Source organism: Nematolebias whitei, chromosome 11 (genome assembly GCF_014905685.2).
Source record: "Nematolebias whitei isolate Nwh7 chromosome 11, NemWhi1, whole genome shotgun sequence".
In the NCBI taxonomy this organism is placed as follows: domain Eukaryota; kingdom Metazoa; phylum Chordata; class Actinopteri; order Cyprinodontiformes; family Rivulidae; genus Nematolebias; species Nematolebias whitei.
The window spans coordinates 44,222,205-44,238,199 of NC_056508.1; the positions used below are offsets into that span (position 1 = coordinate 44,222,205).

The 15,995-nt window shown below is 40.0% G+C and overlaps 1 protein-coding gene across 1 annotated transcript in view; it reads left to right on the top strand.

The window, feature by feature from the left end:
* The first annotated feature begins 13,993 nt into the window (after window positions 1-13,993).
* si:dkey-8e10.3 (serine/threonine-protein kinase SBK1) overlaps window positions 13,994-15,995 on the top strand; it is an 8,368-nt gene continuing 6,366 nt past the window's right edge. Inside the window, exon 1 of the mRNA XM_037684403.1 lies at window positions 13,994-14,041. The gene's annotated coding sequence lies outside the window, so the exon portion shown is untranslated. The remainder of the gene's footprint in view (window positions 14,042-15,995) is intronic.

Here is a 15,995-nt window from a genome sequence, read left to right on the forward strand (position 1 = left end):
CCACGCATGCACGGAGAGAACATGCAAACTCCACCCAGAAAGGCCCCTGGACCGGGGTTTGAACCAGGGACCTGCTCGCTGAGAGGCAGCAGCTCTACCAGTTGTGCCGCCGTGCTACGTTTGAGCTAAACGAAAATATAAAGAACCTATTGTTCAAGTGGCAGGGGGCACGGTGGCTCAGTTGGTAGAGCTCAGCGAAAGAGTCGCTGGATAGAATCCGAGTCGGGGGGCCTTTCTGTGTGGAGTTTGCATGTTCTCTCCGTGCATGCGTGGCTTTTCTCCAGGTACTCCAGTTTCCTCCCACAGACCAAAAACATGCATGTTAGGCTGACTGGTAAATTGTTTCTAGGTGTGAGTGAGAGTGAGTTTTGTCTCTGTGTCCCTGTGATGGACTGGAGACCTGTCCAGGGTGTCCCCCGCTTCTCGCACAGTGACTGCTGGTTATGGACACCAGCGACCCACGAAGGAAGAAGCGTGTAAAGTTGATGGATGGATGATGTGACGTATTTGATGTTCCACAGTTTGATCCTCAATTGTTTTAGATTAATTAAAACAATGTTGCCAGTAAGGATGGAGCAGCTGTCAGAGCTGTCGCCTCACAGTAAGAAGGCCACAGGTTCGACTCCCGGCCTTTCAGGGTGGAGTTTACATGTTCTCCCTGTGCACATGTGGGTTTTCACCAGAGACACCCAAACCATGCATGTCTGTAACTCTAAATTGTGCCTTTGTGTGAGTAGGAGTGTGAATAAGTTTTATTTCTCTATGGACCTGTAACCTGTTCCACCCCCCCCCCCCCCACCAAAAAAAATGTCTGAATGTTATCTATAAGCCATTTTTTAAAGGTTTAGCTAATATAAAAATTAAAGAAGATCAGATGATGTGTGGATCTCACAGTTCATGGTTTACCTTCATACTTTGAATTTTTTAAATGTTATTTAATTAAAAAAAATAAATAAATCCATAAAGGAACAGCAAGAGTGGTTAGCTATATACTTTCCACTGTTATCTGTGTTAAATTAGTTCATTCTTCTTGTCTCAGGATTTATAGCTTGTTGTCACTTTATAGTCCAAATACATTTCTCAGTTAATTATTGATTTTAAATTAACAACTGATAAATGTTTAGGTGGTGGCAAGTCTTGATGTGTTGATGTTAATCTTCCATCACTTCCCCCTTGACAACTGGAAAAGCTTCATGCGTTTTGTTTTGTGTGATGAAGGGGGAGTGCAAACGGGTAAAAGTTAAAGCCCTTTAAACAGAATTTTTAGCATCATCACTCAAATGAAATGAAGAGGTAAAAGTTACACGTGCAGGAAAAAAAAATGCATGAATATAAAAAAAATCACTACATTAACGAGTCATTAGTTAAACAAAAATAAAGTGGACAGTGTTATTTATGACATCTATAAAAATCCAAGTGGCATTGACTGTGGCTAAACAGAACAACTGGGATCATGAGCTGAGACTTTGTGTCTAGTTTAATATCTTAAAAATGTCTGTTTTCTACAATTCAGTTTATTTATAAAGCCACAGCAGAAGTCATCTCAGGGCGTTGAACAAAAACATTCACACATAAAAAGCCAATTAGTAAAAGTTCTGTGTTGAATCTTCACTTCGTCACAGTCTCCCATCCTGAGCGAGCACAATGGAGACAGTGGAAAGGAAAAACTCCCTCTGTAAACAGGAAGAAACCTCCAGCAGAACCAGACTCTGAGCAAGCGACAATCTGCTGGTTTGAGAGGAACAGGAAGTAGAAACTAACACAGAATGGCAGGTCCAGCTGTGGTTTCTATAGGAGGAAAAAATGTTAAAATAAAAATAATTGCAAATATGAATTTCATTTGTAACTATTCATTTGACGCAATGTGATCAATTTGTTCTCCGGCAGTCTAAGCCTAAAGCAGCATAACTAAGGGAAACCCAAGCCAACCCTAACTATAGGATTTATCATAAAGGAAAGTCTTAATCCCAGTCTTAAAACTGGACAAGGTGTCAGCCTCATGGACAGAAACTGGAAGTTGGTTCCACAAGAGAGGAGCCTGATAACTGGAAGATCTTCCTCCCATTCTGTTTTTGGAATCTCTAGGAGCCACAAGTAAACCTGCAGTTTGAGAGCAAAGTGCTCTGTTAGGAATATATGGAACAATACGATCTGTAATATAAGATGGAGCTAGGTTGTTGAGGGCTTTGTAGGTTAGAAGTAAGATTTTAAATTCAGTTCTGTATTTCACAGGGAGCCAGTGGAGAGAAGCTAAAACTGGAGAGATATGGTATCTCCCACTAACTCCGGTAAAGACTCTGGCAGCAGCATTTTTGATCAACTGAAGACTTTTTAAATACATATTTGGACCTCCAGATAACAAACCATAGTCCAGTCTAGACGTGACAAATGCATGAACCAGTTTTTCTGCATCATTTTTAGATAAGACGTTTCTAATTTTAGCGATATGGTGGAGGAAAGTGGTCCTTATTTCATCAAAAAGCCTTTCTCACTCTCACAGGACACTATAATCCCAGAGTCCGTCACTGAGGCCTTTGCTTGTATTGCCACCTCCCTCAGAGTATTTCCACTCCTCTGGAGGCCAACGTGACACCGAAAAGACTGAACTCTAACCGTAGTTGTTGACGAAACAAAACGCACTGTAACCAGAAACTTGGAAGTCCTTCAGGGACGGCAGCATCTGTGCTGTGCAGCGATCCGATTCCAACACTCTGTACCCTTTCTGTAAAACATCTACGGCATGTCTGTGCTACTCTGTTACCCTGTGGGAGAACAAGCAGGGCAAAAGCTAAGGCTCATACCACACAGTTATATCAATTAACACTGAGCACACAGCGTGCTGTCAGCCTGAGAACATCGCTGTGTGGGCGTCTACTGGGTTCAAGAACTGGAAGAAATAAAACAAAAGGGAGGGGAAGAAGGGTAGAGTTCACAATGGGATGTGATTCAGCCGAGTTAACAGGTTTTTGCTTTGCAACAACATAAAACAAGTTATGAAATACATCATTGCACAGAATAGATTTATAAATCTTCTACTTTGTTGTTACCAAGTAGCTTGAAGATTTGGCTGAGCAGACCATTGAAAACCTGCATGAAACGTGAACTACTCTGTACACTGTACTCAAATAATTTCACATATTATAATACCATTTATTATAGCAGTGACTTCCTATACTAATCTATATATATATATATATTGTTTGTTTTAATTTATAAAGTGAAGTTTTGTGAGTTAGATCACTGTGGCGATGTAACTCGCACGAAGACTTGACAATTGTTTTTACACCGGATGCTCTTCCTGATGCAACCACAGCCCTCTGTGTGGAGCAGAGAGCTGCCATCTTGGGCGTCTGGGGGAGCAGATGGTGGGGGACAAGCGTCTTGCTCAAGGGCCCAGAGTCGGGCAAAAGAGAGCAGAAGTAGGTGTGGGTTGCTTCAACTTTCTCACCCACATTTTGATGATTTCAGTCTGGAAATAGTCATAAAGAACTCAAATGATATTGTTTTTCCATCATTTAATTTTCCATCTCTTAAAATTCAGGTGTCATTCAGAAAGGTTGTCTTTGGCTCAGTACGTCATCTTTTTGGGGCGTCAGGTGTCACATCCACAGTTCTCTCAGGATTTGGATGCTCTGCAACAACAGCTCTTCAGTGTCATCAACTCTACAGCTAATCTGTCTCTTTTGTCTTTCTTTTTTCTGGCTGCCATTCATTATCATGACATCTTGCATCACCGTCATCATCTGACCAAAATGGCTATAAACCCATTTTACCTCATTAAACACCTTTCTCTAAAACACTCTGAAAGGATGTGGCAATGTGCATTATTTCAACGAGTTTTAGACCTTTAATTATGAAATGTGGATCTTTCTCCGAGGGTACATCCACTGTTAGATTCAGATCCCAGTTGTTATTCTGTCTTGTGTGAGTCTGCATTTAGAACGGATTGAATCATTCGGATGTTGGGCAACTTCCTCCTTTCAGCCGTGTCCAAGTTCATGACCATCCCAAACGTCCGGGCCCGTGACCAAGAGAATCACTGACTTGTCATTCATCACCAAAGAGAAGACAGGTTCCAGGAGTCCTGCAGGGCGTCAGCCGCCCAGCAGCCAGGGTCGTCTATTTAAAGAACTGTAACAACCGTCGACTTCACAAAGTTATTACGTCGAGGGTTGTTGAAAGGTCAGAGAAATTTATCAGGATTCTAAAAATATTTTGTCCAATTTCATGTCTTTGAATCTAAAGCACGAGTTCCAGGTGTACAAAACATTAAATTTTTTTCATTCAACCTTTATTTATACAGGTTGATCTCATTGAGCCTCGGGGACTCATTTCCAAGAGAGACCTGATTTATTTAAAAAGAGTTACAACAACAACAATAGACAGTCAGAAAATAGGCATAAATTATTTTAAAAAAATTACAAATGAAAATAAAATGGCAACCAAAAGGACAGTCAAAATGTAAAAGTAGTAAAAAAAAAAAAAAACATAAAAAAAACAGCTTGATTAAAAGGCAGAGTAGAAAATTAAAAACAGGAACATGTCTGCATTGGTTCTTGCCAGAAACTTAGATGTTTAAAGCCACTTAGAGAGGTCAAAGGGCGAGAGCTTCAGATATTTTTTTAAGATATTCCAGGAAACAGGAGCGGAGTAGGAGAAGGCCCTTTTGCCTAGTTCAGTCCTCACTGAGGGAACACTGCAGGTAATAATGTCCTGAGAGCGCACGCTGTAGCTGCACTCACGCAGAGACATGTAGGAGGAGATGTATGAAGGCAGCAGACCAAGAAGTGATTTAAAGATGAAAATGTACCAGTGGGAGAGTCTGCGTGAAGTTAATGGTGACCATTTGACCAGTGAATACTGGGTGCAGTGGTGGGTACGGTAGTTACAGCCAGTTATGAATCTTAGTGCACCGTGATAGACAGCGTCCAACATCGGTAGAATGCTTATAGGAGCGTTCATGTAAATAATGTCACCGTAATCAATGGAGGGAAGGAAAGTTGCAGTTACAAGGTATTTCCTAGCATTCAGAGTTAGACAGAATCTATTTCTAAAAAAAAAAAAAAAACAGTTCAGTTTCTTTACTAGGTTTTCCACATGAAGCTTAAAAGAGAGAAGCGAGTCGACCAAGATACCCACATATTTATAGGCATCAACAAACTCAATAGGGACACCATTTGAGGATAAAATCAGAGGAAGAACTGCTGGGACAGACTTTCTGTTTGAAAAACACATCCCTTTGGTTTTATTGGCATTTAAGACAAGTTTGAGACAGAATTAATCTGACTGGATGATGTCGAAGACAATTGCAAAAGCTGGAAAGCCTCATCAACTGTTTTAGCTCGACAATAAACAACTGTGTCATCAGCATAGATATGTAAGGATGCATCAGGGATGTTCTGATCTACATTACCTAGATTGTAAAGAGGGTGCGTCCTAAGACTGAGCCTTGTGGTACACCATTGTTGACTGTTAAATAACTGGAGGAAGTACCATTATGTTGAACACATTGCCGCTGATCTGAAATATAGTTAGAGAACCAACCAATGGTGTGATCTGAAAAACGAATTTCTGAGAGCTTATGACACAAGATGTTATGATCCACAGTGTCAAAAGCTTTAGACAGGTCTAAGAAAAGTGCAGCACAATAATCCTTAGCATCCAGTGCTTCAACAACGTCATTAAGAACCTTCAGTGAAGCAGTCGTGCTGTGTTGTTTCCTGAAACCAGATTAAAGGGGAGGTAAGATGTTAAATGAGTAAAAAAAACCTCAATTGCCACAAGAGGGGGTTGTGGTCCTGAGGCTGCAGGTTGGAGCCCAGGTTGATTCAGGAAGGGCATCCAGCATGAAACAGTTGTCAACATAACAATTACTGACCCCCACTGAAGGGAGCAGTCGTAAGACAATCAACCGAATTATAAAAAGCTGCATTTCAGTTTTTACTGAGAAAGACAGATTTGCTGTTCCATGTAGTTCAGTAAACACATGCATCTCAGTTCAGTCGTACAACTCCATCAGGCTGACAGATCCAACCATAAAGCTGCATGTCAGTCTGTAACCAGATCCTGGCAGGCTGTCTTCACCGTCTCCATCAACACTCGTGCTGGTCCAGACTCCTGCTCTCCATCCACTCACTAAGCTTTCTATATTAAGGTCCAGTGGCCTCTCGCCCTTGTTTGAACATTAGAGTGCTGTTCCTACACATCACAAGTATTCAGTAGTAGAGACATATTACATGCTGAGTAACTTCTTGTCATTTTTCTTCTGATAATTTGCATTCTGTGAACATCTAATGTGGATTTAATTAGAAGAGTACACATTTTGTAAAGATGACTTTTTTGGGAGTTGTTTTGTTTTTAGTTTTTGTAACTCCATTGAGGCCTGATATGTATTTTGATCTTGTGAAAGTAGATTTTTCTCATGTAGGAGACATAAGTCTTTATATTATCTTTATATACGTCTAAGGTTTTCTTAGTAAAATGTGTCACATGTCCAGAGTTAGCTTGCACAGTTGAGAGGATCTGTGTGTTGCTGCCTTCCTCAGTGATTTTCCCTCGTGTTGCCAGCTCCTGCTGCACCTGTCCTCCACCAGGTGTTTGTAATTATTCCCTCGTCAGCACCTCTATATATTCTGCATCTCTTTGTGGTTCCCCTGTTTAAACAGTTGGGGACTCAAGGAAAGGTAATAGAATAAAGAAAGAAGAAGATATAATATCGAGGATGAGATTTGGGCACACGGGATTAAACAGCACACTGAAAATAATTAACAAACATGATACAGGTTGTTGTAATCACTGTGGACAAACAGAAACAATAGAACACATTTTCATGGAATGCAATAAATATACACACGAAAGAGAAATGTTAAAAAGAGAATTAAATACAACTAAATTAGAGATAAAGGAATTGCTGCAAAGATCGTCTGGGGATGTAAGTTTTAACAGCATCTTTAGGTTTTTGAGAAGAACAGGGAATTTGGAAAGGATTTAGTTGTTTTTTTTTAGAATCTTGTCCATACTCCAATCCAGAAGGTGGCGGTAATGCACCTTAAGCTGTTTGCCAACCGCCATAAAAAGACAAGAAGAAGAAGAAGAAGAAGAAGAAGGTTCCCCTGTCGGCGGATTGTCCTGTAAAGTTCTGTCTCACTCCATGTTTCCTCGCTCACATATAAGTTTTGCTGCCTCGTCAGCTTTTTTTCTTCTTATTATTAATAAATATTATTTTTGTCGTGATCTGGTGGTTGGTGTTGAACCCAGAGTGCAGGCAGACCACGGAGACAAGAAATAATTTTATTTATGAAAACAACACAAAAAGCTGACGGGGCAGAAAACTTAGACAAACGCTGAAAACACGGGCGGGAGGACAGAACATGAAGCTTGACAGGAAAATGCTGAGACAACGAGGAACACGGAGACACAGATGCTAACGACAGAAACACCTGGGGAAGGAGAACAGGTGGCGGAGGCAGGAGCTGATTACACGAGGGAGACACACACAGAAACACAAATCCTCACATATTTTAATTTACCTTCGAGTTCCACGTCCGTCTGCACATTGGGTTCGACAAACCACCAGATCGTGATAACAGTATGGGTGGACACAGACAGAAAACAGTAGACTGGTTCATTCATTGTTTTTTTTTTAAATAATTATATTGAATTGAAATTAAAACAATAACTGATTAAATTCATGCCAGGTAGAAAAATCCAACAAAGTCAAGTCAGGTTCTGGTTTCTTCCTGTTGAAACGTTTCATCTTTTATCCAAAGGACTTCATCAGTCCGAGGAGCTGCAACAGACTCAGTCTTATAACTAGCGCCTTCACATGGTGGGTCAACCAGTTTGATGGTGATGAGATGGTTTCTGGAGTCCGCCCTCTCCCTCGCCGACTCGTTTGAGGCAGTCATGATTCAAAACATCAATGTCTGGTTTTGCTCAGTTGATTACTTTCGTCCATTTCAAGTTATTTCAGCAATCTTTGTGGCTTTTTCTTTCTCCAGTGAAACAATACAAACAAACTGATCTGTGTCTGTAGATAAACATCGTATGATTCCTTCCTGGAAGTTTCACTGAAATCTATCAAATGTATTTTCATCTGTACACGCCACACCGCCTTATAAGTCTCATCAGTCCAAATATGTCTAATAAAGTGGGAAAAAAACATGAATACGTCGCTTCGTTGTAAATGTCGCATCTGTTACGCGTCACAGCTGATGTGTCACGTTTGTGTACCACCGGCGCCGCTGACAACCCGGAAATGTGGGCCGATGTACCAAAAATCGATTGGCTGCCAAACGGCGGCCGCAGCAGCGTGCACTAGAGGGCTTTAACATGAATTTAACAAGATTAACACTTAAAGACAATTATTTGTTTGCATAAAATTGTAGTAAAGATGTGTCTCAGTCTAACTTTTCCTTAAGAAATGCACTTTGACGGTCAAATCAGCTGCATATCAAAAGCCGACTGGCGGAAGCGGGAGTGCACAGAGGGACAACTCGCTGTGCATTTCTTTGAAATTTAACAAGATAAGCACCTAAAATAATTGTTTGTTTGCTCGACTTTATAGCAAAGGTGTGTCTCAGTTGAACTTTTACTTAATAAATTCACTTTAATGGTCAAATCAGCTGCATTTCGCCGGGGGCGGTGTAGCAAAATGAAGCTGATTTGACGGTTGCTCCAGGCGAGCTGGATGAAGGTGGCAGTCTATGGCAAGCAGATGGTGTCATTAATAGCCACTTTTACCTATTACATGACACAACGGCACGCCATACTACTCCAGTGCCATCTAGCGGCCGAAAATGGTAGTGTTCAATGTTTTCAGTCAGAATGAATGAAAGCAGTCATATCTCAGCCAAAAATTGGTTCATAAATATGGTGAAAAAAAATCCATCAATAAGTAGCTTTGGCGTTTAAGTCGCAGGGTTTGCAAATTATGTAAAAAATGTGACTTATAGGCTGGAAAATACGGTACACAGAAACACAGAGGCATTTACATGATCGCTCACTCTTCATAACAGGTTTGACAACAAAACAACAAGAGTGAAAACAGCTGGCGTTCAATAGGACAGCTGTTTGTTCACCATCTTGTCTCCTTTTGTACAAATACATTTTTATAGATATATATAGATTATTATTATTATTATTGTTGTTGTTATCGTTGTTGTTGTTATTTATAAATAATACATGACATCACTTCCAGAACATACTTATACCAAAACGAACACATTCAACATCTTTATGTACACGCCTTCAATGCAAAGCTAATATTTTTGCTTTTGTCTTCATGCAAACACTTTTTCAACAAAATGTTTTGGCACTTTTTTTTTTTTAATGCAGTCATCAATCAAGAACGTTTATATTTCCTCATCCTGCACTCGTTCTAGATTAAAATATACACATGACTTCAGACACATAAAGTAAGCACCTGCTGTGGAAAAACAGATTTATTAATCACCACAAGTGATTATGGGTATAAAGTTCTAGGCCACGAGAAACTGCATCTTTAGTATCCAAGCCTTGTTGACAGACGGCTCGCCCCGTATCGTGGTAATTTATCGCACACACTTATTCGCACACTAATGTGCACGAGGCATGCACAACAACCACACGTACACGTTCACACACAACTTTAACATTTCAAGCTTGATTCTCCAGCTTCATGCTCTGAAGTTTCACGACACACACCTGCTGCGCTGATCAATCAGCAACATTTTGTTGGGCTGTTGATTTTTGCATCTATGACTACAAATTATTCACCTTTTTATAAATATTTATGAGCAGAAGAAAGACGTGTAGTGGAGAGTTTATGGTGCAGTATACTTTACTTGTGGGAAAGATACAAGAATATGCCATGCCTGTGCTGAAAGTGATAAAAACATGCATAAAAGTAATAAATCATTAGAATATGTATTTTATTATTATTATTATTTATATGCAAGATAAATTGACTTATTTTCCACTTTGGTAAGCTAGATTTTTTTTTTTTAAATACAAAAAATTATACATTTTTATTGCAAACACAGATTTAAACAAACAAACTAACGGCTCAAGATGGCCGCCAAGTGATGCGAGGAAACACAAAAATGTCAATCTGTCAATTTTATGGACATTGAGCTAAAATTTGTTGTGGTAGTAGTTGAACCTCATCCCTTAAAGATATTCTAAATTATGCATAATGTGCTAGATCTTTGCTTAAATCTAGGCATCAACCCTCTCTATCTGTTAGCAAAATATTTCCAGAACCTTTGGGCAGATTTTAATCAAATTCTTACGTGATCGTTGGAGAAACATCTACAGCTGATCAATTGTCCCTAGTTCAAGAAGCCTTGCTCTACCTCAACCTGAACCAGTCAATTAATCAATCAATCAATCAGTCCTACATTATTGTCCATAACATTCAATGAAATGAGATTTGTCTTTGATATCTGGCTCATAAAAGCAACACAAATTAAAAATGTCATTAAAAAACTTAAAAATTTTTGCTAACTCAATTAAAAGCATTTAATTAAAACCATTCTAAATCACACGATACGTTAAAATATGGAAACATCCCAGCAAAACAATGGTTTGTTGTGCGAGGCTGCGTTTAAATCGGACCTTGTTCAGTTCACCGCAGAGGGAACAAATGACTTTCTGAACCCATTTTTCTTTAAAGGAACATGTATTGCCTGTTTTATTTCCAGAACCAGACTGTACGGGTCTATAAGTGTCATTTGTTGATGACCAATGATTTTATTACCTTGTATGACCACCCGGGACAACTTGTTCCTGTCTCTGGCTAGGAGGTTCCCATACCATGAGACAATATTAAATGAAACAACACTTTCAACCAGTGACCTGTGCACCAACTGCAAAGTAATTTAAAGCTTTTCATTTGTTTCAAAGTCAGATTGTATTTGCTTGTTTTCTATGAATTGTGGGGAAAAAGGGTTATACGCTCACTGGTATCCATTGCCTGTTAGCTGAAACACTTCATCTCTGATGTTTGCCAGAGCTCAACCTGAACTCAGCAGGACGGTCAGTTCTCTGTATTTTTGTTCCTTTGGGACAGAAAACATAGAAGTGGGATCATCATGAGATAAGAAGCTGGGTGGCGGACTGCATGTCTGGCGCCTTGAAGACTACTCAGCTTCATCTTGGATGTAAAGGATCTCAAATATGACATTACCCCATGTCCGTGGTGACAGTGAAACATGAGGACACAGATTTCCAAACACACTCCACTACATAACTGCAATCACTGATGGCAATCTGTGGACTGGGTTGGGTCCCGTGATGGTAGCTGACTGCTGGGAAACTTATCAGAAGTTTTTGGAATCCAGAGAAGAAAAATAAAGTAGAAACGCAACAAAACGCTGCATTAAACTTGCTGTGTTGCTCATGCCTACAACATGATCCATACCAACGCTTTTAGGATGGTTGACATATTTGTTAACATGTTTTCCTAACATGATGACCTTTCTCGTTTGAAGTAAAGTTCGGAGCTCTGCACCCTAGTGACTTGCACCTCATTAAACCACCACAGAAGGTCAATACCAAAGTATCGGTTTCAGTGGGTCATTTGTTTAGCTTGGACGCTTGGTTCCCCCTAAAATAACTCCTGCAGTGAGGTCACAGTGTTGAGTGAGGTCAATTAAACAAAGCTCAATAAACACTCGAACACAGGTGCAACAGCATTATCCCATTAAACTACTATTGGGCCTTCCTGGGATGTACTCGACATCCTAAAGGATTTGTTCTGTGCGAGTGCCGTAACTTGAGTGCATTCATGGCACCTGGATCAGAGCCACGATGGTAAGACTCCCCGTGCGCTGGTGCAGACCAAGTTATTGGAAACTCAAATTAACGTTTGATATCAGGTTCGTGCCGAACACTTTTCAAACGGTGGGAAGTCGCATAATGTTTCACGCTGAAACGGGAACGGTGCTGCTGTTCATAATCAAATCTATAGGAAAGTGAAGACTTGATGGTCAAACGGAGAGAAAAGAAAACTGGTCAATATGCATGATGGTGACAACAAGGCTCAAGATTAACAGCATCAGTGAAGATACTGACCATGCTTACAGTTCACCATTTACTATAATTAAAGTAAAAGATAAATCTGTTAAGATTCTAGATTTTGTCACGTTAGCTGGACATCGGGGTACTAGCAGTACTCCGAAGTCCATGGTACCTGAAGGATTTCAACAGTGAACGTTTGTAGTTTTTGAGGTGAGCATCCACCAGCACATGCAAGGGTGGAGTCAGGGAGTGGCCAATGGTGGTCTGGGCCACCTTAGATTAATCTTGGGCCACCTCACCAGCCACCCAATGATCCGAGAAAACTGTATTTTTAGGTAATATAAAACTATAAAGCATAATTTACTCAAACGAGGATGGCCGGTTTACATACATATAAATAGTGGTGGGGGCCATCTTGGATTTTGACGTGGCAACCCGATTTTTGAAGGGAAACTTTCTATTGCTAAGATGTAGCCACAAACCAAAAAAAGAAGTTGGCACATTGCTTGTATTTCAAGTTAACTAGAATACAAAGTTTACATACACATATATGGTGGTGGTGGCCATCTTGGATTTTGATGTGGAAACCCAATTTACAAAAGGAACATGTCTTAAGTCCGGATGCAGCCACATGCCAAACTGTAAGTTTCAAGTAATTGTGCTCACAACAGATGGATGAATGGATGAATGGAGGGTACAGTAGACCCTCGATACTTGGCGGTTCGACTTTTGTGGACTCTCTCTACCGCGTTTTGTGGATGTACAGTACTGTACATATACAGTATACCTAATGCTCCTTTTTGTTCCACGACTGGGAACAAAAAACAAACAGCTGGCCACGACTAGTTCAAAAAATGGCACAAAGACAAAGGAGGAATAAAAGAGAATGAATGAAGACCCAGAATTTTTGGAAGGAATGCATATCGCCCACTGCATTTCATTTAAGATCATCTTTTGGATGTGAAGACTCGCAGGTGCTCATCTTAAAAACATGAAAATGTCTTTGTTTTCCTTCTTATTATTTTATGGTATAGTACTCTGGAGCAGTACAACTAACTCCAAGCTTTCTTTAAGGAATTAAAGAGCTTTCAATCAAACATCAAATCGTCCATCATTAGAAGTGCTCCAGATGAATCTCCCATCAGCCAGACCTGGACTCTGAGGCCTTCCTGGTCTCCTGCATCCATCCGTTTCCTTTAGCCACATTTGCATGGGATGTTGACCTAAGGTTTGACCTTTTGCCTATTTTCACCAGCCACTGGGCAAGATGTGGCGTACAACCTGGACGAGAACTTCTTTTATTTAAACCCAACAACAGTAAAATGAGATTTTCTGTTCAAGCTCGTTTGTTGTGATAATTTGTTTGGAAACCACTTGAAATGTAAAATTGTCATCGAGTCCTCAAGTGCTCAGTGTGCACAAGCGTGAAACAATCGGGCATTTTTCAACCATCAATGCAGCTTCTGATCAGGCTGGTGGGACAAGTCAACCACAGCAGATGATCATGTCTCTTTGATGTTGTTTTAAATAGTGATGATCTCATTTATTTATTTTGGCCCTCACGTATGACACTAATCATAACGAGGTTTGGAATGCAACCGTATACATCTGTGTTAAAGGCCCGTGAGTGTGAACAGGGTGCTAATTCAAGTGTAAAGGTAACGTAGCTACAATGACACTGAGTCCAAAATAAATAAAAATAGATTTTTGGATGAGGATGGATTTCATGAGCATATGTTACTGGCTATACATGCACAGCTGATTAGGCTATACGTAGATATGTGTGTGTGTGGGTGGAGGTGGGGGGTTAGTGTGTGTGGCAGCTTGTAATCAGCGGTTAAAATACGCTCTGGTCTGTCACAGCAGCTGAAAGCGTTGAGCAGCAGCAGGACGGACAGAACCGTCGCCCAGCTGACACTTGGACTGACCTGCTGCGTTTGTTTCACGTTAGCTTGAACGTGCGTCACACATTTTGTTTGTTTGTTTGTTTGTTTGTTATTTAGACTCCGGTGACCGCATCAGAGACAACCTTGTGAAAAAGGTAAGAATTTAGAGACGCTCAGTGATTCATGTAACGTATTGCCGTTCTTGTTTTGTAAGTTATGTGTCGTCTTCAACAACAAGAAGCTGTAAAGCTTTGTTTTTTTTTTTAAACATTATCTTTAGCTGTTTGTTTTTTTTTAATTTTTTTAAATGAAATTTGTTAACAGTTTGTCTGAACAGATTGTAGCTGAACGTTTTGTGACGAAACCAACAGGGATTCTTTGTTTGAATCAAACAGACACTCCAGGTTGATTGTAAACATGATATCCACTGATCCACTGTGTCGCTGCAGCACATGATCCCATCCCGTCATTCACCGGATATAAATAAAGATTAAAGCTAGTCACCAATTACATACTGGTATGATCCATAAATCTGACAGTTCAATGACATGACAGAGTCAAATGACAGAAAAATCAACAATCTGGAACTTGTTTATTTTTACTTTTAAAGTCCTGAGCCAATAAACTGTTTACGGAAAATGTAGTTGTATAGTTAAGATGAAACCGAACCTATGATAATTAAATCCAAAATTTTGTGTTTGTATGCTATATTGAATCGAGTCTCTTTAATAAACAAACGTCCAAAATGTTGTTATGCTGATTTTATTCATGTTCAACCCTAAATGCAACAAAATGCTGATCATTCCAAATGCATACTTATAAATTTGTCTTAAATGAGTAAATGTAATATGTTTTTGCTCCAAACTTTGCTAACGTAGTTGTCATAAAAGTCAGAAAACTCAAATTCATATGTGTTATAGTGGCCCTGATTTCCTTAATTTTAGGAAATCGGACAATACTTGCACGACAAACGAATTCTACCGATTTTTTTTTGTTTGTTTTAACAAAAATTATCTGAACTTCATTTATATTTCAGAGCCCTACCTCATGGCCAGTTAAAACAAGTTTGTATTGTTTCTAGGACATTGTTCAAGGGTATAATGTTGGAAAATTGAAGTTGCATTGTGACCGTATAACTCCTGACAGTGTCGCTTATAAAACAAAACCGTAATCGGCAGGTCATGATCGGCGATCGGCCAGAAAACTGCAATCGGTGCAGCCCTAATGTGTTATTATAAATCCATGTGCAACGCAGAGTTTTGTTACAGCTGCTGGAAGTCTTCGTGATAGCGATATCATCATGAGGTCTGCAGATGTGATGCTGTTGTAATAATTATAAAATTTAATGATAAGGGCTTTTACAGAAAATTGAAAGTTTAATTAGTTTTAGTGACAACTTTCTTTTTTGATCCATAGCAACTGATAATTCATAGAAACTTGAAGCGTAGATTTGAGCAAGAAAACCTGTAGGTCCCAAAGAAGTAGTCATACATAAAAACTATTGCAATCGTTTATTATCTGGGTGTCCAAATATTTCTTTAAAAAGTCTCCAGTTGAGCCAAAATGCTGCTGCCAGAGTCTTTATAGGAGTTATTCGAAGAGATCGTATAATAATAATAATAATAATAATAATAATAATACTGAGTGCTGTGTGTTGTCATCATTGTATGTTCCCATACAATAGTGAAATTGGTTTTTGCATTTAACCCATCACAATTGGGATGAACCCAGGTGGGGCAGTGGGCAGCTATGTGGGCACCGGGGGAGCAATTGGGGATTGGGTGTCTTGCTCAGAGACACCACGACATGTGGGAATGGCTGGTGATCGAGGCTGGGCCTTTCGGGTCCTGGCCCTGCCTCTACCCCATCTCGACCCCCATATCTCTCCAGTTTTAGCTTCTCTCCATCTACCTGTCAACTTCTAACCTACAAAGCTCTCAACACTCTCGCTCCATCTGCTCCAACTCTGCTCCTACTCTGCTCCTACTCTACTCCTACTCTGCTCCAACTCTGCTCCAACTCTGCTCCAACTCTGCTCCTACTCTGCTCCTACTCTGCTCCAACTCTGCTCCTACTCTGCTCCAACTCTGCTCCTACTCTGCTCCAACT